The following is a 26897-nucleotide window of genomic DNA, read 5'->3' as shown; positions in this document are numbered from 1 at the left end:
GGTGGGGGTGGTGCAATGCCCTGCATGGGTTCCGGTGCCCTAAAGAGGGTGCCAAGGCCACGCCTCTGCGTGTCTGCCAGGGCTGCGCTCAGAGCCTCCCGGCTTCCTGGGCACTCTGCCTATCACATAGCACTTCTAAGATGATCACATGTTCAGAACAGCCACTCTTGTCAAAGCTAGGGGAAGACGCTTCAGGAATTTTCAAAAACATGTCTCCAGGGATTAAAAACAAACAAACAAAAAAAAAACAAAAAAACACTGAAAGCTTCATTATCGTCCTTAGTGGGAAGTCTTCCTTACAGCCTCTTCCTGAGTTGTCTGTCGTGAAGCATTCTTTGGAAGCAGAGTAAGTGGAGGGTTTAATTTACCATGGTAGTACACATTTGCACAGAACCTCAAGTTTGTTGTGCATTTCATCATCTTTATGTGAATCTCATCACAGCTCTTACAGGGAAAACAGGAAGAACTGGCCGCATTTTATAAATGTGGAGACAGGAGGAGGTGAGATGGCTCGCCTCTGCCCAGCCGACTGGGGAACGCAGAGCCCAGAGAGACAGCAAGTCAGAAGATGCTGATCTAGGGAGCTTTTCACTCTGCCACCCACCCCATCATTTGAACACACTGACATTATCAAGGCTGCATTTAGATTTCAAAACGAAAACAAGCAAATATGCCAGGTTCATAGTATGCTGTTGTTTTAACCAAATGATACAGCTCAAGAGCAAGCAGCCATCAGTGCTGTGAGTGAAGAGCGAGCACACGTGTGTTTAGCAACCGAGGAGGCAGCTGAACGTGGAAGTGACTTTCCTGGTATGTCACAATTCAGAGAATACAAAACCACATTCATTATCTGAAACGGGCTCAGCTGCCTCTGTGTGCCTTATCATACAGAGCTGGGAACTTTGATGTGTGTGGTGTGTGTTTGCGTGCGTGTTTTGCTGCCTATGCAGATAATCTACATAACTGGAGGCTTTAGCCTTGCTTTTTACACACACACCACACACACACACACACACACACACACACACACACACACAGACTTCTCCCCTGTTACTAACACTGGTGCTGGTTTGTTTGCTGACTATTTGAATTTATCAATAACCTTGCCCCAGAAGGATCAGCATAGCTAATCAGTATATGCTGTGTGTGGAAAATATAACCTAAAAAAACAGAGTGGAATTTAATCATGACCACTATTGCTATGAGACAGAATCCACAGCGATGAAGTGTGTGGGTGCTGGGGTGAGACTTCCTGAGTGTGTACCCTAGGTGAGTCACGTCATAACTGGGTGATGATGGCCAAGGTTTCACCTTTTTTCCCTCATTTGGAAAACGGATTGATAATAGGAGCAATCCTGAAGGGTGGTGATGAGGATTAAATTAATAATATAGGTAAAGGCTTAGAACAGTGTGTGGCCGATGGTAGGTAAGTCCTTAATAAATGTAAAATATCATCATTTCCATCATTTGAGACATCTCACACAACCCATTTTATCCAGAGGACAACCCCAAACACTCATGCCTCCACGTCTCTCTCCTGTCTCTGGATTCCTCTTCAAGTCAGTTTTGTACCATGCAGTCCCACATTTGATGATATGCAGTGTTATTTAATTATGTGAGTGATTTGTGTGTCTTAATGTCGCTTCCCCAACAGACTGTACATTCCTTGATGGCAGGAACCACGTGACTGGCTTTTGTTCGATTTCCGCAACTCAAGACCCAGTCCTAGGCAACTGGTGGACACTTAAACATCCTCATCACTAGATGTGCTCATCATTAGGAAAAAGTAGGAAAAATCCAGTGGTGTGAGTTACAGTATATCCAACAGCTGAAACTTAAGATGTGAAGATTTATGTTGACACAGACGTGTACAAAGCGTTTATAGCAGATGTATTGATAATAGAAGAAAACTGGGAACAACCCAGATGCCCTTCAACAAGGGAATGGTGACCCAGCCCCTGATGCATGACGCCGTCGATTGCTGCTCAGCAATGAGAAGGCACAGACTCGATACAGGAGCCAGCCTGGGTGACGCTCCGGAGAACTACACTGAGTGGATGAGGGCAGTCCCACTGTGCGATTCCATGATTATCACATTCTTGAAATGACCAAATTATAGACAGGAGAACAGTGGAGTGGCTGCCAGAGTTGAAGGAGGGAATGGGGAAGGAGGGAGGACAGCATGCGGGATCCTTGTTATGGAGGTATCTTGTGTGGTGATGGTGTCTGTCAGTATGCTAGCTGTGATGCTGTGCCACTGTTTTGTGAGATGCTGCCACTGGGGGAAACTGGGTAAAGCATATAGGGGACCTCTGTATGATTTCTTACAACTGCATGTGAATTTACAGCGGTCTCAAAATAAAACATTTAATTAAAAAAAAACCCACATACACTTAAGGTGGTCCTAACAGAAGCAGAAAGAGTAGACTGGGCTTCCCAATGGTGGAGAAACATGACAGGCCTCTTCCAGAAGGATTTTGTATGTTTCTTTTTTTATTTTCTGTTTTTGTTTTTCCTTTTTTTTTTTTTTTGAGATGGAGTCTTGCTTTGTCGCTCGGGCTGGAGTACCCAGAGAAGTGCCCCTGCTCAGTTGATGAGTGGCAGCTGCCCATGGGGAAGGCAACCTACCCAGAGAAGTTAACAAACCAGGTTGCTGGATCCGCTCACCCCAGAAGCACATGTAGCACCCGAGTGGGAAGGGACAGACCAACACTTGGAGAACTGACAAACAAAAAACAAAGAAGAAGGAACAGTTCAGAGCAGAACTGGGATGAGAACCAGCTGTCCATGCCCAGACCAGGACCTCTCTGATGAGGCACCCCAGAAGCGGGCACCCGTAATGTGAGCTTTTCATCCATGTTAAACTGAAAGCACTTACTTAGTTCACCACTAAGTGAGAAGCCAAGCTGGAGATGGAGAGATGGGAATGCAAATGTTCTGAACAGCAATTCCTATCCTGGGACCCTGGGCAATCCCCCTCCTCCCTCCTCTCTTGCCTCAGTTTACCCATGAGGTGCAATGAAGAGCCCTTGCAGCTTTTGTTGTGCCCTGTCTGTGGAGACTGAACACAAACAACTGAAAAAATCTTGCTTACAAAATGAGGATCGTGCAGATTGCTGTTGAAGCTGGCTAACCAACAGCAAATGTGAAACAGACCTATTAAATTGATTCCTGCTTCCCCGGGAGTGGTGGTGGAGATGCTGGCTGCAGGGAAGAGACATAGGGAAAGAGAGGTAGAAACTTAGCTTTTTGGAAGACATATTGTACGTTGCACAAACAGCCCCCACTGCCAAGTGAGTCAGAACTTCCTAACAGCATAATTTTAGTGCCCTTCTTGTGGTTCCCTCTCTGGGGTGTTTCTGAAAGGAAGGTCTCAGGGCGGGGTTTCCTGTGTTGAATTCCAGAGACGACAAAGGGGCTTTTCCCCCAATCCCTTGCCAGATTTTTTTTTTCAGATAGGTTTTCATGTCTGCTCCCCTCTGTAGCTGCAGGTAATGCTGAAGATGAGGGTATTGTGCCCTTCCTAGTTGCAAACTCCCCCATCCCTTCGCATTGCATATTCAAATTTTGTTTTCCTTCCATATGGACTACTTTGGAGAGGAAAAAGACTGGCATCAAATAAAAAATAGGGTTCTCTTTTTGATGTGATGTTTATGTCAGGCTTAAGAAAAGTAGTGGGTGGCTGGGCATGGTGGCTCACACCTGTAATTCCAGCACTTTAGGAGGCCGAACGGGTGAATCTCTTGAGGTCAGGAGTTTGAGACCAGCCTGACCAACATGATGAAATCTTGTCTGTAATGAATATACCAAAAATTAGCTGGGTGTGGTGGTGCATGCCTGTAGTCCCAGCTATTCAGGTGGCTGAGGCATGAGAATTGCTTGAATCTGGGAGGTGGAGGTTGCAGTAAATAAGTAAGATTACACCACTGCACTGCAGCCTGGGTGACAGAGCGAGACTGTCTAAGAAAAGCAATGGAATGGGAGAGTATTCCGAAAAGCAGCAAGCCCTGTAAAGCCCAAGAGAATAGCAATCACAATAATAATAAAACTATCTGCACAGTATTTTATACTTTATAAAATATATTTATCACATGTGTTTTCACCTATGAAAAATTATTGCTATCCCCATCTAGCAGATGAGAAAACCAGTGTTGTAAGAGGTCACATGGCTTGTGACCATTCAGTCAGCTACACAAGTAGCAAAGCTGGTCCTAGAAAGTGAGTATCTCCATTGCTCTGAACTGGTGCTCTGCACTGGACCAGCAGCAGAAGGGACAGTTCATCTCTGCACCACAGTCCCCTGCCACAGAATTATTGCACCCTGACCTCCTCGGAGGTAGTAGTCTATGCCTCATTCTTCTTCGTATTCCCAGAGACTGGCTATAGTACGTGCTCAGGAATGTTTGATGAAAGACTGAAATGCGGTATGCCAGAAACTGTAGCAATCATACTATTCCCAGAACCATAACACAGCAGCTTGCCTGAGTTGGGTGCTTAAACAGCAGGCACAAAACCATACAAGATAGGCTCCTATTATTAGATCTATTTAACAGAAAAGGAAACCTAGTATGAGTAATCATTTGAACCTTGCAGGTTGGGCACTTTGGCGCTAGAGCCTGAGCTCTCAACTTCATTCACCCAACCATCTCTTCCTGCAGGACATTGAGTTACGGTGGCCTGCTCCACCCTTGGAGCAGCCGGGGGAGCCATCTCTCTCCTTGTGCAAATCACCTGACCTCTTTGTGCCTTGATTTCCCTTGTCAGGCGAAACTCATTAAACTTTTCTTAACTACCTGGAGGATGTCTGCAGAGATTTAATGAGGAGACACGTTTGAAAGCATTCTGAAAAGTAAAAAGCATGATCCAGATGCAGGCATTATAATCATTGTTACTCACCGCCTGTACCTGCAGTTTGTGGTAACCTCAAGGCCTGTGGCAGCACCTCTAATGGAGTCACAGAGATAATAACACATATAATAGGATACTTGGAACCAGTCAGTCACAGGGATGGGAGGGGCCTTGTGTGTATCTTCAGCACTTAATTACAACTTAATAAATGGGATCTAACTAAGAGGTGTGGGTCTATCTCAGAGTGAATCCTGGGTTTTGGCTAATTCTTCTACTTCCCTCTCAGTTAGGAAAAGACGTACACACACACACACACACACCCGCACACCAACCACACTATCTTGGCCTGCTTTACAATTCAATCTCTTAGGACGCTGACTTTTACACAGATCTGTTCTACCAACATCTGCCATCTCTGCTAAGAAACAAAAATGGAAAACACCCTCCCGGAAGCATCGGATTTGGACCAGTTACTAACTCATCTGTAAAATCTCTAGCCGCACCTAAATTGTAATGACTGGAGTCCGCATTATACCCAGTTTTACAACTTGTATCCCTCATTAGTGGCGCTCATCTGATCCAGAGGAAGTGGAGCCTATCATGCAACTGTATAATTACTCGGAAAAAGATAAGGGCTGGGGGCCAGGATTGTTCAAAGCCCGGCTGGATGCAAGGGAAGGCCAGTGACTGCTGACCTGGGAGGAGAGGGAGAGAGGGCCAAGGTGTGCAGGCTTCCAGCCATCAGGCAGTGGGAGTGTGGCTGGAGGCTGTGGAGCAAACCCCAGACCAAGGCAACTTCATGCGCACAGGCACAGAAGCAGATTAGACATTAGACATTCTGGGACCAGGTTAAGGGTTGGCGTGGCAGGAGCAGGGGTTGGTGAATGGATGGGAGGATGTTTCTACTGAGTGGGGAGGGAGAGGGGAGGCGCATTCTGAGGACCTGGGTTTGTTGGAGGTTCACGGTATACTTGGGGATTCACATTCCTTGTGACTCCCGGACTGTGGGGTGGGAGAGGACCGGCAGATTGCCCCCCGCCCCGCCGCCCTTTCTGCCCGCGTGAGGCTGGCTGATGGGTGTCGTGTTCTTCTTGGATTTCGCGCCTCCGGGCGATGTGCCCTGCCTAGGCCCCCACCTCAGCTCTGTGAGGGCAAGACCTGCCGGTGTCCTAATCCCTTTTCCAAGTCTGGGCGCACAGATCCAACTTCCCCGGGGAGAAGCCGCTCCGCACCATCCCCTAGGATGAGAAGGGGGTGGGTGGGGTGGGAGGGAGACGGACAGGAGCCAGGGCTCCGGGCTGCTTTCCAGGTCAGCGTGGAGAAGACCCCTCCTTAGCCCCCGCCCCGGGTCTGCGACAGAGAGCGGTGAGGCTCTTCTTCGGTCCTGGTCCCCGGGGCCGTGCAGGGTGTCCGCCAGGCTGGGGCTGCGCACCCGGGGCCTCCGCCGAGCGCGCGCGAAGAGGGGCGCGGCCTCTCCCGCCGGGCCACCGGGCTGGTCCCGGCGTGGGCGGGGGTACTCGCGGGTGTCCGGGCCCGCCCCGGCCCCGCCCCGCCCCGGAGCCGCCCGGGACTCAGGGAGGCGAGAAGGAGGCTCGGCCCCAGCAACCCGCGGCGCCGCGCTCCTCCACGCTCCGGGCTGGGTAAGTGGCGCGGGGCCGGGAGTCCAGGCCGGGGTCCGGGTCCCGGGCCGGGGCCGGGCGGGTCGGGTGCTCAGCCCCAGCCCAGCTCTGACACAGCCCCGGGATCAGGGGCGCCGAAAGTCTGGGGAACCTAGGAAGGCGCGCCTGGCGCGGGGGCGGGGGCCCCGGAGTGACAGCTGCAGGCGGGCGGGTATTTTTAGTTTAAATCCAACAGTTCCTTGCTGGCAGCGAAATTCCCGAGCCTTTCCTTTGAACCCCGGGAGCTTCGGCCCGCAAGAAGAAGCCCTAAAGCCCGGGACAGCGCGTCCCAGGCGGGCCGGGGGCCTCCCCGGGGCTTCCCTCTGCCTCTCCTAGAGGCGGGCTGGCCTGTCACCAAGGCTTGCGCGCGGCGGGGACGCGACCCGCTCCTGGCCACCACAAGCGCGCTCGGTAGTGCCTGGGAGAGCACAGCAGGCGGCGGCGAGGAGGGGAAGTCCAACCCCGAGTGCTCAGTTTCGTTCAGACACCTTTTGGCTGTGTAAACTTGGCAAGCAGATCAACCTCTCTGAGCCTCATTCCCACATCTCTAAAAGGGGGGCGGCGGGCAGTGAGGCCAGAGATGGCTTGCAGGGCCTGAGGGAACCTCAGATGGGTGTTGACTTCTCTTGGGGTCTTGGGATCTTGACCCCAAACAGCAGACTCATTGGTGTGTCTCATTGGTCAACCCGGGAGCAGGGTCCTACACCGCCCCGCTGACCTCTCCTTCAAAACTGGAAGCCAGGGGCCTCTGGCCTGGGCCCGGTGATAATGAATATTTTTAGTTAACCACTTTGGCCTTGAAGCTCCAACCCTGGGCTGCTGCCCTGCGACTCTTTCCCTGGTTCCTGGTCACCCTTTCAAGTCTGAAGTGTTACCTTCCTCCCAGCACTGGGTAGGGTGGCTTTCTACAGCCAAGGGCTGCTACTGGGATAGCCTGATGTGTCTTGGAGGCATGCCCCATCCCACATGAATGAGGGCATGAGGAGAATGGACTGTCCTCCCAGAAAGGAGAGTGTGTCACAAAATCACTGTGGTTCTGAGCTTGGCAGGACAGCCTCCTTCATCCACCAAGAGGAGCAGAAACAGGCCCAGAGAGGGGAAGTGATTTGCCCAGAGCCACACTGCCTGGCTCGCTTAAAGGGCCGGCCTTGCCACCTGCACTACCAGGGCAGCCAGCAGCCCACAGAAGTCAGGATCTGGGAGGTGGGAGGGGCATATCGGTGCCAGCGAGCTGTTTTGCTCAGTTTCCTGTCACTGTGCCCCAGTGGGACGCTCCAGCACATGTGGGTCTGCACATTCCTCAGGCCGGACAGCGCTCGGCAGGCTGACAGCCACAGCTGTGCCAAGCCTGCTGGCCCCAGGCGTTGTTTTCAGCCAGAGAGGCCCCTCTGGGGGTGGCTGAGCGGGAAGTGGGCTGGGATGGCTTACTTCTGGAACTCACATCTTGCCGCGGGTCCTGAGGAGAAGGCCTGAGGATGGGCTGGTGGGACAGAGGGAAGTGGAGATAATCCAGGCTCAGGTTTCTGCCTCCAGGTGCAGTCTGGCATCTGGCTCCCTGCAGGTACTTCAGGGTGAGTTGGAGTCCCTTCTGTCTCCATGGGAACAACCCTCCTGCCTGGGTGCTTTGCATGCTCTCCGGCAGCCGTGGACCTGGCCATGCCTGGGCAGCCCCTTTGCCTAGTGATGCAGAAACACGAGGCGGGCTGCTGTGGGCCCTGGCTTGGCGGCCCCGGGAGGCAAGACTGGGCAGGCCCAGCTCAATGTCTAAAGCACCCGGGAGGCTTTGGGAGCCCACTGGGCAGCTGGGCCTCCCGCGTCGTCCAGCTGTTCGGAATGGGAGCAGTCAAGTTGGATTACCTGAGTCCAGTCCTGCCTTAGCCCGTTCCTGGCTGTGTAGCCTTGGGAAAGTTGCTTCACCTTTCAGAGCGTCAGCATACTTCCCGGGGGAAAGGGGCTCACTGTAGCATTGCAGGTGCTGCCTCAAAGGGTGTCGTGAGCACTAAATGAGCTTCGCCCTGATCAGCATCTCGGATGATGTCAGACACAGCACACGTGAGCAGGTGTCACAGTTTGAGGTGAAGGGGCATTGTTGGGGATACCTGCGTTCCTCTCTGCTCTCCCTCTCCTCTCCCTGCCTTGATTTCCCCTTGTCTGTCAGTGGTGGGTAGTTCTGGCTCACCTCACAGTCCTTCCAGCACAGAAAGCTGGCCCTTGGTCCCAGGGATGGCAGGAGATTCTAGAGAATCCTACAGAGGGACTCGGATGTGTCTGTGAGGTCTTCCAAAGCACTTCCTGCCTCTCATCTCCTAGGATCTGATAGTAGGCAAGGCTGCCATTGCTGGCCCATTTACAGATGAGGAGGCTGATATCCAGTGGCTGGATGTGGTAGAGCCAGGATTAGAACTCAGGGCTTTTGACCTGATGCTCTTCCTGACACCACATGGCCTATTTTAGATGATCCAAGGACAATATTGTATGTTCCTCATTGGGAAAACAGTACTGACCAGACAGCATGCTTGTCTTCATTCATTAAGCCATCAGTACTTACTGAAAAAAAAAAAGGATTCTGAACTTTTTTTTAAATAACATCTAAAGCACCCCAACTGGACCACAAAGATAGAAACCCAGGAGTGGCAGTGTTTCCTGACCCTCCCATCCTGAAAGGAATCTTTGCTTTAGGACTTAGGGATAATGTTCTGGGGCTGAGCAACTAGGAAGTGGATCGGAGACAAGTCCAGGAAGCTGATGCCTTAATTCTCTCTTCTCTAAATACTCCCCTTTCGGGGTTGCTTCGAGGATGAATGAGGTAACGGGATGATGCTTAGCAGAGCACCTGGCATGGTGGGGGCACACCATAAATAGGATTGATGGTTTGTTTTGTTGTTATTGTTTTAGATGGAGTGTTTTGCTCTTGTGGCCCCGGCTGGAGTGCAGTGGTGCGATCTCAGCTCACTGCAGCTGCCGCCTCCGGATTCAAGCGATTCTCCTGCCTCAGTCTCCCGAGTAGTTGGGATTACAGGTGCCTGCCACCATGCCCAGCTAATTTTTTGTATTTTTAAGTAGAGACAGGGTTTTGCCATGTTGGGCAGGCTGGTCTCGAACTCCCGAAGGACTGATGGTTTTTATTATTACTAATCTTCATCTATCATTATAATACCAGTGTGCAGCCTGGATCTCACACCTGGGTTTCTAGGCTGCAGATACCACATAGGGAATCCTAGCATCTCCAGGGAGAACTGCTAACGCAATTATAAAAGCTCAAAACACACGCTCATTAAGCAATGAGTTGTTTAGCGACACATAGCTGAGAAGTAAAATGATGAAAAAAAGCAAGAAGGCGATTACCTTAAATAAAAGTCAAGCATTACTATGCGTGCTGAGGAAAGGCGAGAGGATTAGGAGAGTCATGGGGGGCAGTTACAAAGGAAATCACTTTGTAGTTATTTGCTAATTACATGTATCTTTTATACATGCCTTTACACATAGATTCTGTTTCACAACGTTAAGCTGGTTTAAAAAAGAAAAAGGCAAGGGAATGATAATGCAAAATCAAGGTGTTTATCTTTGGGGAAAAGTGGGTAATTGATCAGGGAGATGCCTATTTTACTCTCAGTGGGATCTATTATGTTCCGTTTCTTCAGTCCAGTGGGAGGCTTGTGGGTATTTTTAATTTTTAATTTTTATTTATTTATTTATTTTTTGAGACTGAGTCTCACTCTGTTGCCCAGGCTGGAGTGCAGCGGCACGATCTTGGCTCACGGCGACCTCAACCTCCCAGGTTCAAGTGATTGTCCCGCCTCAGCCTCTGGAGTCGCTGGGGTTACAGGCATGTGCCACTGTGCCTGGCTAAGGGTGTTATTTTAAAATATGTTTATGCTTCACCATTTACAAATAGGAGGCACATATATTCCATTATATATATAATCTTACATAATACAAATGAAATTAAAAGATCATATGGAGCATTTTCAGATGCTTTCTTAGAAAATCTGCCTCTTTCCTCAGATTCAAATGTTAATCTGGCTGGATTTAAAAAATAAAGCAACAAATCCTGTTGTATGACACATGATTTCTCTTTAATGTAGGAGACATAATCTCCCTCTTCCCAAATCATACAATAAGCAAGATAACAATAACACTCTATGATCTCAGATTCTCAACAGGATTTTTAAAGGTCCTAGCCTAATGATTTATGCTTCTGAATCATAAAATCCTGAAATATTTGAGCTGGAAGGAACCTCAGGTCACCTGGAACAATCTGCTGGTTTTATAACAAAAGGAAGTGTCCTGGTCAAGGTCAACATTGGGCACACATGTAGGGAAGACAGTTTTCTCCAGGCCGCCACGCCTGTACGACTCTCATGGGGACACCACCCGACAGACAGACCAGTGTGAGTCCTGGGTCACAAGCCTCCTCCTTAGGGCAGTCAGGGAGAGAGACAGGAAGTATACATGAGCTTAAACTGATAGGATCATTTTATTTTTAAAAAGTCAGAAGAGAGTTACAATTTACAACAGTACCACACACTTCTAGAACTTACATGAACAGAAACATCCTCAAAGAAAATATAGAAGCAGTGCTTAGAATCTTCTTTCCTATAGGAAGTCCTCTTAGGAGAGAGCTCCTCTTACTCATCCTATTTTTTTAACTGACTTTTGAACTTTTATCTTATTATTATTTTTTATTATACTTTAAGTTCTGGAGTACATGTGCAGAATGCGCAGGTTTGTTACATAGGTATACACGTGGTTTGCTGTATCCATCACCCTGTCATCGACATTAGGTATTTCTCCTAATGCTCTCCCTCCGCTAGCCCCCCACCCCCTTGACAAGCCCTGGTGTGTGATGTTCCCCTCCCCGTGTCCATGTTTCCTCATCGTTCAACTCCTGCTTGTGAGTGAGAACATGCGGTGTGTGGTTTTCCGTTCTTACTCATCCTATTTTTTGCAGGGCATACTTGATCCCTGAAACAATTGAGTGCTGCAGGTATGGTCATTTCCATTTTTCAGTTGGGGAAACAGGTTCACAGAGGTTCAGTGCCTTAATCCAAATCGCACAGCAGGTGAAGATGGAGCAGGACTTTCATCCAGAGGGGAAGTGGAAAAGATGAGCCACGGTCGTTTTCAGTGCGCTGTGCTGTGAGCACATTCTTCACACCTTAGATGCTGAAATTCCACGGCCCGGCCCAGCCCAACCGGGGGGGGGGGGCATGGGGAAGTGCCCTGGTAGAGGACAGTTGGGTGGTGGCTTTCCAGCTGTCAGATCGCAGAGATGACCTGGAGGCTAGCGCTCTACCTCTCCTCGCTGCTCTTCCGCAAGGAAGCCCACTGTCTGCAGCGTGGGCAGTGGTGCGTGGGGAGCTGGGGGAATCCATCCCATTTGGTCCCGCACATTTTGATTCTTGGCCACCTTCTCTCATCGAAGGTATTCTTCCTGGTTTCCCTCTGCAGAAGTGCCTGTCACAGCCAACAGGGCTCCAAGAGACAGGTGTTCCTGGACTGCTTGGCTTCAGATGGTGGCTTTCCTAATGCATGGCTGCTGTGTCCCAGCATGGGTGCTCCCCTGGGCAGTGGAGACCTGGGCCCAGGTCCCAGCCCTGCTCCCTACCCTCTGCTCTCAGGTGTTTCCCATCTAACGGGGTTAGTGATACTTCCCCATGGAGCAGGGCTTAGTGAGGACCTAATGAGAAAGAACTTTACGTGGGTAAGGCAACTTTCAGAGACTAGGAAACAAACCCTAACGTACATGCCCAAATTGTGTGTGGGCCCTGGAGAAGTATTTAGGAGTGACAGCTGCAGTCCAGCCAGCCTGAGCCTTAGAGATGATCTATGCTTATAATTTTACATGTGGAGAAACCAAGTCTCTGCAGCAGAAATGGCTGGCTCAAGTCCCGGAGGTGCTTCAGGGTCAAGATGCTGTCTCCTAACTCCCTGGCCAGTGCTCTTACCTGACAACCACCGTCCCTCAAAGTGTGTTTCATTGATATTCGTGATGTAACACAACTCAGGATGGTGGCTTGATGAAATGAAATGGCAGGCTTTCAGTGTTCAGCGCATGTGGTCATCACCAAGGCATGGGCAGAACAGGGTGGGCCACCAGGGCTGGTTGGACTCTAATTTAAGCCACGAGTTTTATTTGAGATCTGAAAAGGGCTGAGCCCTGAAAGTGACATTTGCTGAAATAATGCAGTCCGCTGACTCACTGGGGTAGCCTCATTCCTTAAGGACGGGAGGAGCCTGTATTTGACCTTCACCTGGGCTAGTCTGTTTCCTGCTCTTTAAAGAGGGAGGTTGAGATTAGGAGATTTCTAAGGTACCTTGAAGTTCAGATGTTTTCTCATTCAAGGACCACAGTCTCAAACTGGGTGTTTAGGGACCTGGATCTGGTCACTGCAGTTCTCCCTTAACTCCAGCAGGGTCCAGATCACTGACAGGTGACTCCCTGCTTATCCACCTTCCTCTGGGGATTAGGTCCCACATTCTTAGCTGGCCCAGGTTTTTGCAACGTGGGCCACCTCCACGGACCGTAAAGCCCTTAGCTTATCCTGACCTTTCTCACCTGACACCTGTGATCAAGCCGTTCCCCTGCCCAGCTCTCCTCCCTACCCCTTCCCACCAACACCTGGCTAGACATCACCTCCTCCTGGAAGCCCTCCTCAGCCACCTCCTAATCAACAGTTTCAGGAGTGATTCCCCACTAGCCTGTGACCTCCTTGAGGGCTAGACACAGGGTTATTCATCCTCACATTTCTGCTCCCAACCCAGAGAGAGGGCGCTATTATTATGATTACTATTATTAAATTAAAAGGCTTTAAAGTAGGATCTTACAAACATTAGGTGTGCTCAGAGCTCTCTTGAATGAAGTATGAAGGGCAGATCCCAGTATTTCCAGGACACAGGAAAAAAGTGAGCTCTGGAGCCATGACCTGAGGCTGGGGAGACAAGGTGCAATATGCGTCATCTCCCTTTGCGGCCCCCTTCAGGGGACTGGCCTCTTGGAGAACTCTCCATTCTCCTGGGTTCTCTGGGGGTTGACCCTGGAACCTTGCAGATGTCTCTCTCTTGGCGTCCCTGGGACTCGCATCTGATGTTCTCTTCCCTGCACATGCCAAGTTTTTCTTCCTCTAGTGTGGCTTCTTGCTCTGTGCCTTCCTGAAAAGTGCCCCCCACTGGCTGCACCCTCTCTGCGTCAGAACCTCAGCTCACAGCCACAGCCTCAGAGGGATCTTGCTGCCCACGCAGTGGCACCCATCCCATCCTGCCCACATGCTCTGTCCTGTCACCTGAAATTATTTGTGTTAATTATTTGCAGCTGAGCTTATTGTCTGTCTTCTGTACTAGAAGAAGATAAGGCCAGGAATGGTTATCTGTCCAGAGCCCAGCCATCAAAGCTGCTCAATACTGTATATACTTCTAGAATGAATGAATGAGTGAATGAGTGGGCCGATGGAGTACACTGGGTGCCATCTATGATTCCTGCATGGTTCATCCTTACAGCTCCTATCTGTCTAGTGCTTACTGAATGTCTAAGTGCTCTCTGCCTTTTCTCTCTTCATCCTCCCAACAGCCCAATGAAGGATGCTCTGATGTTATTTCCATTTGGCTGAGAGGTTAAGTGACCCACCTTCAGCTACCTCAGCTAGCAGTGGAGTTGGAAATTGAACCCAGGTGACCTGATCCCACAGTTCTGGCAGGTGACTCCCAGGCTGCACTGGCCCTTCCGTGCCGGGAGTGCTGTGGGTGTAAGTGGTGAGTCACTCAGCCTCCTAACCAGGCATCTGGCTCTTTCTCCACAGCCCCCAGTGGCTCTCACACTGCCAGGCCATTCCTCAAAGGAAATCCTTTCTGTGGGACCAGTTTCACATGAGCTAAGAATGCCAAAGGTTTTCCAGAGCCAGGGCCCACCCCAGAGCACCCCACCCTGTCTTCTCTGAGCACACCCTTTTCTCCTAGGGAACCCCTGCCGCCACGTGTTCACTAGCTGTTGAGAACTTGGTGACCACAAGCCAGTGGCTGCAGGGTTGGGTGTGAGCCAGTTGGGATTGCCAGGTTAATCTCTGTCATTTAGTCAGCACCAGGCAGCGAGCAGGCCTGCCTTCCGTGGTTTGCCTATTTATCTGTTTGCTGATTTCAAACTCAAGTTTGCTCAGGCATAATTTTAAAAAATTGATTATTTAAAAAATTCCATCTTGTGGCATCTCTTGTCCCACTTCCCTCTGGGTAAAACCATCCAAATGTCCAGGGAGGGGGATCGAGGCCAGGCTCTTCTGGCCACAGTCTTCACTTGCTAATGTGCTGCTTGGAGGGGGTGAGAGGATGGCCCTGTAAGTTCCTGTCTGGCTCTCCTGCAGGAAGCTGCAGGGTTTAGCTGGAACCCACTTTGGTTTGGGAGCCAAAGAAGTACGTGTTTGCTGCTAGGACTTGGGCCCTTCCGCTTTGTAACCCGTGCCTTGGGCAATGGTGTTTCTTCAATGTACTGACATTGGCTGAGGTGGACACAAACTAGGAAGACCATAGAGACATGGCCCTGCCCTGTGGGAGGCGTCCGGTGGGTGAGGTGTGTGCTTTAAACAGCTCCGTCCTAGGGGATGTGACTCCATGAGAGGGAAGCTCAAGGGGCTGGGAGGGGCACCAGGAAGGACCCTTTAATTTTGCCCAAAGGCACAATCTTTCTGGGCCTCAACTCTCTTCCCTGTGAAGTGGGTGCGCAGGTGCACACTCCTTGCCTTGCTGGGTGTGTGAGCATAAGTTGTGAACCGCAGCCCACCCTGAGAGGTCAGGGCCCATCACTATTGTTAGTTTAGCCAGCAGAGCAAGGTATCACTGGCGCCATCTGTGCAAAGGAAGTTCCACTTTTGACTTTGATGGAGTTTTTCTCTGCTCCTAGGCCTCAGGTGGAATCCCCCTGATCTGAGCTGGGACCCTGATTTTGTCACCTGTGGCAAGTCGCATAACCTCCATGGACCTAGGTAGCACACCTGTAAGATGAGGCTGGCTGCACCTTCCCTGCAGTCACTGTGAGTTGGAGATGAGATAACAGATGTGGGATTCCCAGCAAGCAGAAGGTGCTGGGTCACGCCAGTTCCCGTGGATTCCCTTCCCAGCCTCTTCAAGTGCTCCCTCTTTTCCTTGGGTGCTCCCTAGCCAGGGAGGTGACTTTGCCATTATGCAGATCACTTGGAAGGGAACTCAGCACTTCCACCTGCCTCTGCCCCCAGCATGTGCAGTAAGTTGAACAGGGCACAGCTGTGGGTTGGTCAGCCCTTGGCTCAGGTGTTGCTGGCTGATGCCCGTGCCCTAGCAGATCTAGGAAGGCATGATGGGCCGGAGTTGACCCAGCCAAGCCTACATCCATGTGGACAGTGTCCCCCTTTAGAGGTTTACAGGGTGCAGACCACTTACCTTGACCATTCATTGCCTGCCCGGGGCACCAGCCATCTGCAATTGGCCAATGTGACTCTTTTCTTTTATGAAATTAACTGTGGATAAAAAAGTCATCACTGTAGCAGGTCCTGCTCTCTCATTCCCAGACCTGAGCCTCTAGGTCCTCTCAATACAGCGGAGGGGCTTAGACCAGGTCAGATCTCGGTGAATTTGGACTAGGGGCTACTGGTAATTGCCAGGATAAATTTGGTGGCACAAGCCCAGGGTACTGAACAACAGCCACTCCCTCTTCATCTCCCCTTCATCTCTCTCTCTTTTTTTCCCTTTTCTTTTAATCATTCTGATTAGATGACCTTTTCATAGCCACCTGGGCTCCACCCTGGACCAATTAGTTAGAGAGGTCTCTGGATGTGGGGCTGCTTATCTGTAGCTTTTTAAAGCTTCCCAGGTGATCCTGATGCACAGGGATGATGGAGAACCCCTGGATTTTGTCCAGGAGAACATCTCAGTGAGGTGTTAATCTGTGTTTAACAGCTCTCTAACAATGAGCAGGCCCCACGTGTAAACTAGCAACATTATCCAGATAGAGTTAAACCTTGTTTATGTTCATTATTTTATGACACATGGCAATTGATGCTGACCCTGGATTTTTATTTAAGGTAAAAATATATTTCTTTTTTTTTTTTTTTTTTTTTTGAGACAGAGTCTTGTTCTGTCACCCAGGCTGAGTGCAGTGGCGCCATCTGGGCTCACTGCAACCCCCACCTCCCAGGTTCAAGCAATTCTCCTGCCTCAGCCTCCTGAGTAGCTGGGATTACAGGCATGCACCACCACGCCCAGTTAATTTTTGTATTTTTAGTAGAGAGGGGGTTTCACCATATTGGTCAGACTGGTCTCAAACTCTTGACCTCATGATCCACCTGCCTTGGCCTCCCAAAGTGGTGGGGTTACAGGCATTAGCCGCCGCACCCTGCCTAAAAATTTATTTCTTAATCCAGATATAAGAAAAAAAAGGAAAAAGGTAAAAAGAAAAAGTCTTCTTTTAAAATGAACAAGTTTAAATGGGTCAAATTAAAGAAAATTAGTTAGAAAAAAAGTGGATGTGTCTGCATGGCGGATATAGTCAAACTCATGAGTGTAACGCACAAATGGCCACACTGTGAAGACATGGAACTAGATGACCTCTAGGGCCCAACATTCTGACAGATCTGAGGGCTGCCCAATGAGATCACTAACCCAGGACTGTTGGCACCAGCCACCTGGACTGGCAGAGAGTGGGACTGGCAGACTTGAGAGCGGCTGTGTGCATAGCAGGGCTTCCCAGTGTAGAGTTACTCAGAGCTCCCCAGGGACACTGCAGCTAGATTATCTCCGTTTCAATGCATTTGCCCTCTTGCTCCACCTTCCCCAGACCATAGGGGCAGCCTGAGAAGCAATCCGTCCAGCAATCAGGGCCATTTTCCTGGGGTCAATGCTGCCACGTAAACTCAGTGAATGCAACATTACAGGACCTCAGTGCCCACAAGAGCCCGGCTCCTTTGCTGGTGCTTGGGCTAATCAAGCCTTGGAGCGAAGCGAGGTGCCCAGAGTCCTAGGGCAGGACCCAGCACTGCTGCCTTCCAGGCCGGGACTCTGTAGATTGAATAGGGCCCCTGCCCCCAGGTCTTAAGCTCCCCAGAAGGGAAACAGGAACAGAACATGATATGAACAGGCCCTGCCTGGCCCTGGCCAGTTTTTTCCGCATGTGTCTGGTGGCCCCTACCTGTTATCATCACTGGAGAGTTGTCCAGTGAGCCTTTCTTTTGTGAGTAATTGTGTGAGGCTCCTATTGTCTTTTTTTTTTTTTTTTTTTTTAAATAGAGGTGAAGTCTCTCTATGTCGTTGAGGCTGATCTCGAATTCCTGAGCTCATGGGATCCTCCCTCCTTGGCCTCTCAAAGTGCTGGAATTACAGCCATGAGCCACCACGCTGGCCTCCTATTATCCTTTAGCTGATGCAGTGATTCACACCATGGGCCCCTGCGAGGGTGGGACCCAGTCTAGCAATGATTCAGATACTGCTTGGAGGACGTGGGGAGATGGTTTCAGCAGAACAACATGACGGTGTGGAGGGACCTCAGCTCAGTGGCAAAGGCCCCCTAAATGACTGTAAGTGAGACAAATACCAGGGCGAAAGCTCTGATGAAGACACGATTCTTAGCATTTGGAAACCTTTGCTTGTCAGCAAAGCTGGCTATCCGGATTGTGTCCTAGTTTGCTGAAAGGACTAGCACAGAATTTTCTAGGATTCTGGACCCAGAAGAATGCTGTGCTGATAGGCAGAGGGTGGGGTGAGGTAGTTCCCTTGGGCTGATAAATAGCACTGGCCTTGAAGCTTCCAGAACAAACTCTTTTGGTAAAAGACCAGAAAGGAAATATGTAAGTATATTTTGGCTCTCCATCATATCGAGAAAGCAGCCACAGACACTATGTAAATGAAGGGGTGTTGGTTGTGTTCCAATAAAACTTTATGGGCACTGGAATTTGAGTTTCACATAATTTTCATATGACATGCAATATTATTATTCTTTTGATGTTTTTCCAATCATTTAAAAATGTTAAAAACATTCTTGGCTCAGGAGCTGTACAGAATCAGGCAGTGAGCGGTGGTTTGCAACCTCCTGTCTAGAAGCCTTCTCTGCAGTGGGGGGTGGGCCTTGCAGATTTCAACTAGTCACTCTTCTAATAATTTCAGTATAGTTCTGACTGGGTGCAGTGGCTCACACCTGTAAACCCAGCACTTTGGGAGGCCGAGGCAGGAGGATTGCATGAGCCCGGGAATCTGAGACCAGCGTAAGCAACGTGGTGAGACCCATCTCTACAAAAAATATAAGAAAATTAGCCCAGCATGGTGACCCATGCCTGTGGTCTCAGCTACTCGATAGGCGGGAGGCAGGAGGATCACTTGAGCCTGGAAGGTGAAGGCTGTAGTGAACTATGATCACACCACTGCACTCCAGCCTGGGCAACAGAGAGAGACTTGTCTCAAAAAAAAAACAAAGTAGTTCTGAAACAAGTTTCAATCTTGTGTCTACTGTTTAAAATAGAACCTAGTGTTAATTTGTTTGCTCATTCAGCAAACATTAATGGTCTAGTGGTTAAGAGCAGAGGAAACTTGTCATATACTGGCGGTGGGACTTAGGGCAGGTGTCTTAGCCTCTCTGAGCCTCAGTCTTTCATCTGTAAATAGGCAGGAATAGTAGGACCTACTGCATTAATGAAAGAATCCTGGTAAGACTTAGCCCAGTGCCTGGCAGATAGCATGCCCCTGATGAAGGTTCGCTATTACTTTCTCATGTCTGGGAAAGAGTTCGAGACTTGTGTATAAAGGTGGACGGCAGCGCTTAACCCTGCATGGTAGGGGAGGCCCAGAGAAGTGAAGGAGCATTTCCAAGGTCACAAGCTAATAATAAATGGTAGAACTAGCAAACAGTGTGAGCCGCAGGACCCAGCCCTTTCCATGCATCGCCCTTGCCGGGGACTTGAGGGTAGATTAAATCCACTTTATCTAGAGGCTTGCTAATGGGATTAATTTAATCATTAGCACCTTTCCCATGAAAGCTGGGGCTCTTGTAACTCCTCATCCCTGTGCCTCAGATTCTTGGGGAGACCAGCATTGTTTGGGAGGCCTTAAAGCTGGGGGTCAGAACTCCAGGAGCTCAGAGTGGCACCAGCCTGACCGTTTTATGTGAATGTCTTCGGTGGAAACTCGCTGCTCAATATGGAGCTCTACTTTAGAAGCTTAGAAACAAGCATCTGGGGAAGACTTGAAGTTTTTCTGAGTCCTGTGGTTTCTGAGTCTCTGCAGGGCTAGTGGAAAGGGCTCTAGAAGGTTCTGGAAGTCAAGATTCTGAGTAGCTGCTTTTGAATAATGGAATCCTCAGGGCCTTGTGAAAAGAATGCCAAAGGTGAGTGCCTGATCAGTTTTAGTGCTGGTTTTCCTTCCCTAACATGGAGATGGTGGTGTTGTAATTAGTTACTCATTGCTTCCATTAGGCACCTGTTTGCTTGTGGGGCACCCACAATGGGTCTCCTTCTGAATGTGCAAAGATGGGCGGGGGAGGAAGCCTGTCCTTGGATTGCGGAGGCCTCGGGAGATAAAGCTCAGACAAGGAAGACAGTGACTGGATCTGAGAGCCTGTGGCAGCTATGATTAGGAGCCTCAAAGGCAGGACACACAGGCTGTAGTTGCCTGTCCCGTCATAACCCAGAGCAAGTCTCCCTCCCTGTCCTGGAGGAAAGGCTGCTCGGGAGCCTGGCTGGTTCTGAGGACACAGGCTCCAGGAACCCAGCCCCTGTGAGTGGCTGGAATGTGGGGGTGAGGGTGGGGTGTCAGCAGAGTGGGGGACAGTCTGGGGGTCTTGGAAGGCGATATGAAGGTGAAAGTAGGTGTGATCAACTGTTCTTGGTTTGCCCAAGACTAAGAGGTTTCCTAGGGTTTGGGACTTTCAAGGTTAAAACCTGGATGGTGTGCGTCAAATCAGGATAAATTGGTCATCCTAGGTCAAAGTTATGCTGCTTTGACTGTGCACGGGGCGGTCAGGTCATTGGTAGAAGGAGTAAAGGGGGATCGTCTCTCCCCTGAGCCTTGGTGCACCCTCAGATTAGACTGCCCCTTCTCAGTGTTCCCAGAGCGCTTGTGCTGTCCATCAAGGGTCTGTGTGCCCCCCAAGAGTCTGTGAAGGCAGAAAATCCCCTTGGACTTGGGGCCGACCCCTGCCTGCTCTGGGCCAGAGTGTTTCGTAAATGCTGTTGGATGAATGAATGAGGCTTGAGACTTTCCACCTCCGTTTCTTCCCCGCTGGGGACAAACTATCAGATGCTAATTCATGCTTTGCTGCTCTGCACATCTTGTTCCTTCCCCCCACGCCCTTCCCTCCTGCGGCCACCTCCTCCACTGTCCCTTCAGCTCAAGAGTCTCCTCCTCTGCAACTGCTCCTGACCAGCCCTTCCTCTGAGTGAGTTTCTCCCACCCCTGCTGTGTTCCCTCTGAACCGAACCTCACTCAGCTCCCTAATCGGGCCTGTTTGTGGATGCATCATTCTCCTGCATGCGCTGTGAGCTCCTCGAGGGCAGGTCTCCAGCTTAGTGTTTCCTCTGCTGTACATGGCGCCCGGACACCCCAGGGAGGTGCCGAGAGAATGAATGGAGCCGAACACACGGAGCAAAGATCTGTTCCTTCCCTCACTCACCAGCTCCTTGGTGAGGCACCAGCTCCTGGATGACAGGCACAGTTCTGGGCAGTGAGGTAGGAGTCCTGGACAAGATTGGTAAAGCCTTTGTGCTGATAGAACTCACATTCTAGAAGGATCTAGTCAACAAGCAAGCAAATAAACATATCAGAAGGTTGCATGTGCTCCGAAGAGGATACAAAGGAGAAGGTGAGTCACCCGAGCCCCTGCCAACTGCTTGCAGGCCGGGGTGGAGTCACCAGCTCCACGGAGGGGACATCGCTGAGGCCCAGCACATGTGGTGCCCATTCTGTGGAGGCAGAAGGCATGCATTGTCCCCGGGTCGTACTGTAGTCAACTTGGGCACAGTGGCATTTGCCTTTCATGCAAAGCGTGTGGACCAATGGTCCTTTTAGAGAAATTCATTAATGCCAGTATTGTCTGAGAGGAGGGAAAATACATTTTAGAAAGTCAGGCGGGGTTTTGTGCCTGGTGTGGGAAGCAAGCGTGTGTCCCTCCTGCTTTGCCGCCCCCCTCCCCCTCTGGGAGTACAAAGAATGGGGCTCACGTGCTGACCATCCGCTTCTGCCAGTTGGGTGGGTGCCCTTGGAGCTGTAGCAGCAGCAGGAAGGATCAGGGACTCTGCTATGGGACTGCTGGGGACAACCCAGGGTGCTGCTAAGGAAAAGGTGTGAAAATGGCTGGCTGCCATCCCGTGGGCTGTCAGGGAGAGGATCAGCAGGGATCATGAAGGTGGTTGCTCAGCTTCCAAGCACTGCACACAACAGTGGGGCATTGTTCTCTGGTTCAGATGGGGAGCTCAGCCCCGGACACAGGCCAGCTCCAGGAGGAAGGCAGCCTCCTCCCACTGAGTGTGGCGGGGCCAAAGCAGAGTCCCAGAGGGCGGCTTCTCCCTGCTGCCTGGCTGTGGGCGGCCGCTGGTGCTGAGGTCTGGGGACTCAAGAGGACACCTACGAGTCTGCAGGTAGCCCCTTCGTGTAGGGACCCGCAGACAGCAGCGGGACAAAAGGCAGTTCCTAGGCTGGGTGCCCGGCTTCTCATAGGCACATCGCAAACCTGGCGTCTCAAGGTTCTGGCAGGAACAAGCATGTACTAATTATAACCTGCACAGCCTATTAACCATCAACCTTGGATTCCAAGGAGGTGAAGGTTCTGGGGAGAAGGTCTTAAGGGTTCTCTGTAAAACAGGAAGTAGGCCAGTCGTGGTGGTTCACACCTGCAATCCCAGCACTTTGGGAGGCCGAGGTGGGTGGATCGCCTGAGGTCAAGGGTTCAAGACCAGCCTGACCAACATGGTGAAACCCCCTCTGTACTAAAAATACAAAAATTAGTCGGGCGTGGTGGTGGGTGCCTGTAATTCCAGTTACTAGAGAGGCTGATGCAGGAGACTTGCTTGAACCTGGGAGGTAAAGGTTGCCATGAGCTGAGATTGCACCATTGTACTCCAGCCTGGGCAACAAGAGTGAAACTCCAGCCTGGGCAACAAGAGTGAAACTCCATCTCAAAAAAAAAAAAAAAAAGACAGAAGTTAGTGATACAGGAAGCAGACTCTTTTAGGTAGCTCAGTGGACATCATCCTGCAGTCCTAGCTGAATGAGGACAATTTAAAACCTTCTGGGTTCTGCTAAGGGACTGTGGGGGAGAACCAGGGGGCAGGATTGCTTGCTGTGTGATCTTGGGCAGGTTACTTAACCACTTTAAATCTAACCTCAACTTCTTTATCTACAAAAAGATCCTATTTAATGGTGAGTGGGAGGACTCAATGAGCTGATGTGTACAAACACCTAACATAGTATCTGACACCTGGTGGGTACTTAGGAATGTTAGTTCCCAGTCCTCTACACTATGAAAAATCCTGGAAGGCTTTCTGGAGGCGGTGATGCCAAAGCTGATGGGTGAATGCAGCCAGGCAGAGAAGGGTGGATGGACCAGCAGGAGCAAAGACCAAAGGGAGAAATGATGTGTACAGGGAACCACAGGTGGCTCCTGCTGCAAGCAGAGGAGGCAGGAAGTAGGGGAGGCTGAGGCTGTAGAGAGGGATGGAGAAGGACTTTGAATACCCTGTTAAGCATCTTGGACTTTCTTGGGTAGAGGCTGTGAGGCATGGGAGGCGTTCATTCAGAAAAGCCTTTGACTCTGAGCCTTTAGATGCTCCTTTCTGCCAAGATAGGACTCTGGTCCCCCTGCCTCCTGCAAAACTGGCAGATTTCCTGGAAAATGAATGGAAGCATCCTCGTGCCTGAGCCTCTGGAGCCAGGCATGGATTTGGCTCTGCCAGCCAACGGCCCAGGCACTGCAGGGCCATGGATCTCCCTAGGGGTTCAGGGCCATGGATTTCCCTAGGGGTTCAGTGCGTACAGCTCCGAGATTCACTCCTATTGGAAGTGAGCCCTGCCATTTCTCAGGCTGGGGTGCCATTTATAAAATTAAAAGCGAGGTTTGAATGGTTGTATGTTGTTTTTGTAAACCAAAGCTAGAAACTGTAGAGGGTATTGTTCTTGTGTTGTTTTAGCTGGAAAGTTAAAGCATGCCAGGCTTCACAGTCAGCCTTGTCCTGCTGCCACAGACTCAGGGCCAGCCGGATCCAGCCTGCTGGGGACGGAGAGGTGGCTTCTTTGCATTGAGGGCCTACGGTGCACTAGGCTCACTCAGTGCCAGGCTCTTTGCATGCTTGTGGGTGCCATTGTCATCCTCGTTTTACAAATGAGGAAACTGAGGAAAAGAGAGGTGAATATGCTTCACTGAGTCACACAGCTAGTAGATAAGTCAGATGAAGTCCTGTTCTATCCATACCTCAAAGTCTATACCTTTTCTGTCTCATGTAATGTGAATTCTGGACTTCATACTCTTAACATTTTCTGAAAGTCTGGTAGAACTATGAAATCTTTTGATTTGTAGGCTGGGTGCAGTGGTTCACACCTGTAATCCCAGAACTTTGGGAGGCTGAGACGGGTGGATCACTTGAGTTCAGGAGTTCCAGACCAGCCTGGGTAACATGGTGAAACTCTGTCTCTACTAAAAATGCAAAAATTAGCTGGGTGTGGTGGCGTGCACCTGTAATCCCAGCTACTTGGGAGGCTGAGGCAGGAGAATCGCTTGAACCCAGTAGGCGGAGGTTGTAGTGAACCAAGATTACACTACTGTGCTCCAGCCTGGGTGACAGAGTGAGACTGTTTAAAAAAAAAAAAAGAAAGAAATCTTTTAATTTGTGATTAAAATGTAACTTTAAAAGCCTCTAATTAAAAAAAAAGTTAATACCAGTTTAAGGAAATTGAAATCTTAGAAATGTACCCATGATTTCACTGCTCTATGATGCTACTTTTTTCCTTTTTTTTCTTTTTTTTAAGAGATGGGATCTTGCCCTGTCACCCAGGCCAGAGGGATTCTGGGCTCAAGAGACCTTTCTGCCTAAGCCTCTTGAGTGGTCGGGATTACAGACACGTGGCCCTGCATCCGGCTTCGTTCTTCATCTTTTTTGACAGTTTTTGCATGGTTCGCACAGGAGGGGTTGGCCAGCTGTGGCCTGCTTGTCAAGTGCCACCTGTTTTTGTAAACAAAGTTTTGTTGGAACACAGCCATGCTCATTTATTTACATGCTCTGTGTGGCTGTTTTCCGGCTGCCATGACAGATCGGAGGAGTTGTGACAGAGACCACATGGCTTGCAGAGCCTAAAGGCCTTTCTCTCCGACCATCTCCGGAAAACGTTTGCCAACCCTCGTTCTGGAGCGCAGCACTTCACAGTCTGCTCTTTTTCTCTGCAGACCACGGCATCAATTTCTCATTGGAAACGGCCACAGTGTGCCATAGAGTGGGTGGATGTCACAAACTTTCTTTGCTGGACTTTGATATTGCATCTTTTTAAATTTTCTCCCATCTGGAGAAGTGTCACATTTGCAAATCTATTATTTATTTAGCAGGCACTTATATAGCACCTACTGTGTGCCAGTGTTGTTCCAAGCACTTTTCCAATATTAGCTCACTCACTCTTCAGATCAGCAGTGAGAAGTTTATGCTATTACCATCCCATTTTACAGATGAGAAGGCAGAGTCGGAGGAGTTAAATGCACTGGGCTAAAGCCGCAGAGCTTATTTGGCAGCAAAGTCAGGTTTGAATCCTTAGCAGCTATTAGGAAGTGTCCCAGGGAAAGCAGGCCTCTGTGAATCCCTGTGTGAGGGGACAGGGGCTGGGGCAATGACTCATCAGGAGGGACCCCCGCTGGTCCCCATCGGCCCAGCTCTGGAGCCTCACATCATCCAGATTTGACTTGGCCCTGATCTTCCAGCTCGGGCCAAGTGACCACATATTGTATTTCTTTGTTTAAAATGGCCCTGAAAAGAGGGCCAGCGGCTGATGCTAAAGAGAAATTGCAGAGGCCTAAGAAAATAACAGCTCCCAATCAGAAAATATCCCCTTTGGGTGTAGGAATGTGAGAGTAGAAGGCTGAGCCCGGCAGGAGCTCGGCTTTGTGGCCGGAAGGGTCCACAGCTTGCTCTCTTGTTAGATAAACGGTAACCTTGCAAATATTTGAGTTGCCTGGAGAAAAATAAAAATGCAATATAACTGTCCAAGAAAAAGGAAGTGGTTAAAGAGCGTTTGTGACCTTCACTCCATGGACTATTCTGAGCCGTTTACAATGAGAGTGTAACAATGGGCACCGTGCATTGCTTGTGGCAAGCATGTCCTTAGTCTTCTGTGAGATAGGGGGCCTTAGGGGAGCGGGGGGGAATTACAGACGTTCCCGCCAGAAGAACAAGCTTCCTAAGATTTCTTGGAGCCCTCTTGGCCTGTCCATGGGCTCCACACGATGTCAGAGTAGGCAGGTTAAAATCCCTGGCCCACAGAGACATATTGGAATGTGAATTTAGCCAGGACTCCCCATGGGACATTCACGAACAGGTGGATTCCAGAAGATCCATGTGAATAAAGGCTGAGTTTTAGAGACTGGGTGGAAGGGGCAGGGGAGGGAGTCCACAGTGTCGAGAATCCCCCGAATGCTACACTCACTTTCCAGAAGAGGAAAGAGGCACTGAGCGTTGTCAGGGCAGGGCGCTCTTATATCTTTGGTTCATCTCTGTGATCATCAGCACCGACCGCGGTGTCTGGTAGAGGCTTTGAAGGATTTGTCATTAAATGAATTAAGCGTCTCCCAAGCTTTGGAAAGGAGAGAAATTGGGTCTGGTAAGGTTCTTGGCTAGAAGACACAGTGACCACAGCCCCACTCTGCCCATCCACTTAGGGTCCTTTTAGGGTATGGCCTTCATCTTCTCCCGGCCCCTCTGAGTGGAATGAGAGGTGGGGGAGACCTGGCTTTTGGGGCTTCTGTCCCATCGTCCTGCTCTGCCTGATTCATTTCAAGCCATATTCTTGAGAGGCCCACCAGGGAAGCCTCTGCAGGCCCACCTGCTGTAACCCCAAGCCTCGCTGCCCCTTGGGCTTGTCCCATGCTCAGTCACAGTCACCGGGGATAGTCCAGCCTGAGCTGCTGGGGCTCACCCTCCTGCCCATCTGTCTCTCAGTCAGTTGGGTGCGTGATGGGAAATCCTGTTCTGAGTCAAAAAGGAACCCTCCTCCTTTGCCTTCCGGATTCACTTCCTCATTTTGCCTACCATTGCAGCCTGGCACAGGCACTGGAGCCACACGGGCCTGGGCTTGCTTCTGACTTGGTGCCTCAGTTGCTCTCTGACCTGGGCAGGAGAGCCAGCCTCAGTTTCCCCACCTGTAAGGCTGCACGATGGCCCCTGCTTTGAAGCTTGATGGGGGCCTTCATGGTGTCTG

At 50.2% G+C, this 26897-nt stretch overlaps 1 protein-coding gene and 1 long non-coding RNA gene across 5 annotated transcripts in view; both read left to right on the top strand.

Annotated features, from left to right (window-relative positions):
• Nucleotides 1-266: 266 nt before the first annotated feature.
• Nucleotides 267-4794, top strand: LOC105721301 (uncharacterized). Its single transcript, XR_010342112.1, has 2 exons — nt 267-810; nt 1655-4794. It is a non-coding gene; the product is annotated as an uncharacterized LOC105721301 (long non-coding RNA).
• Nucleotides 4795-6419: 1625 nt separating this feature from the next.
• SYNE3 (spectrin repeat containing nuclear envelope family member 3) overlaps nt 6420-26897 on the top strand; it is a 95963-nt gene continuing 75485 nt past the window's right edge. For 3 of the 4 annotated variants that reach the window (XM_021666534.2, XM_064375195.1, XM_064375196.1), the window contains exon 1: nt 6420-6488. The gene's annotated coding sequence lies outside the window, so the exon portion shown is untranslated. Of the gene's footprint in view, nt 6489-15436; nt 15524-26897 lie in introns of those variants that run through there. The other variant, XM_012458297.3, reaches the window with a different exon arrangement.

The sequence above is a fragment of the Aotus nancymaae genome, unplaced genomic scaffold (assembly GCF_030222135.1).
Source record: "Aotus nancymaae isolate 86718 unplaced genomic scaffold, 86718_ANA_hifiasm-v0.15.2.pri h1tg000011l, whole genome shotgun sequence".
Taxonomy (NCBI): Eukaryota; Metazoa; Chordata; class Mammalia; order Primates; family Aotidae; genus Aotus; species Aotus nancymaae.
Note: the sequence above shows the minus strand (reverse complement) of the source record. Positions and strands in the feature narration are given on the sequence as shown.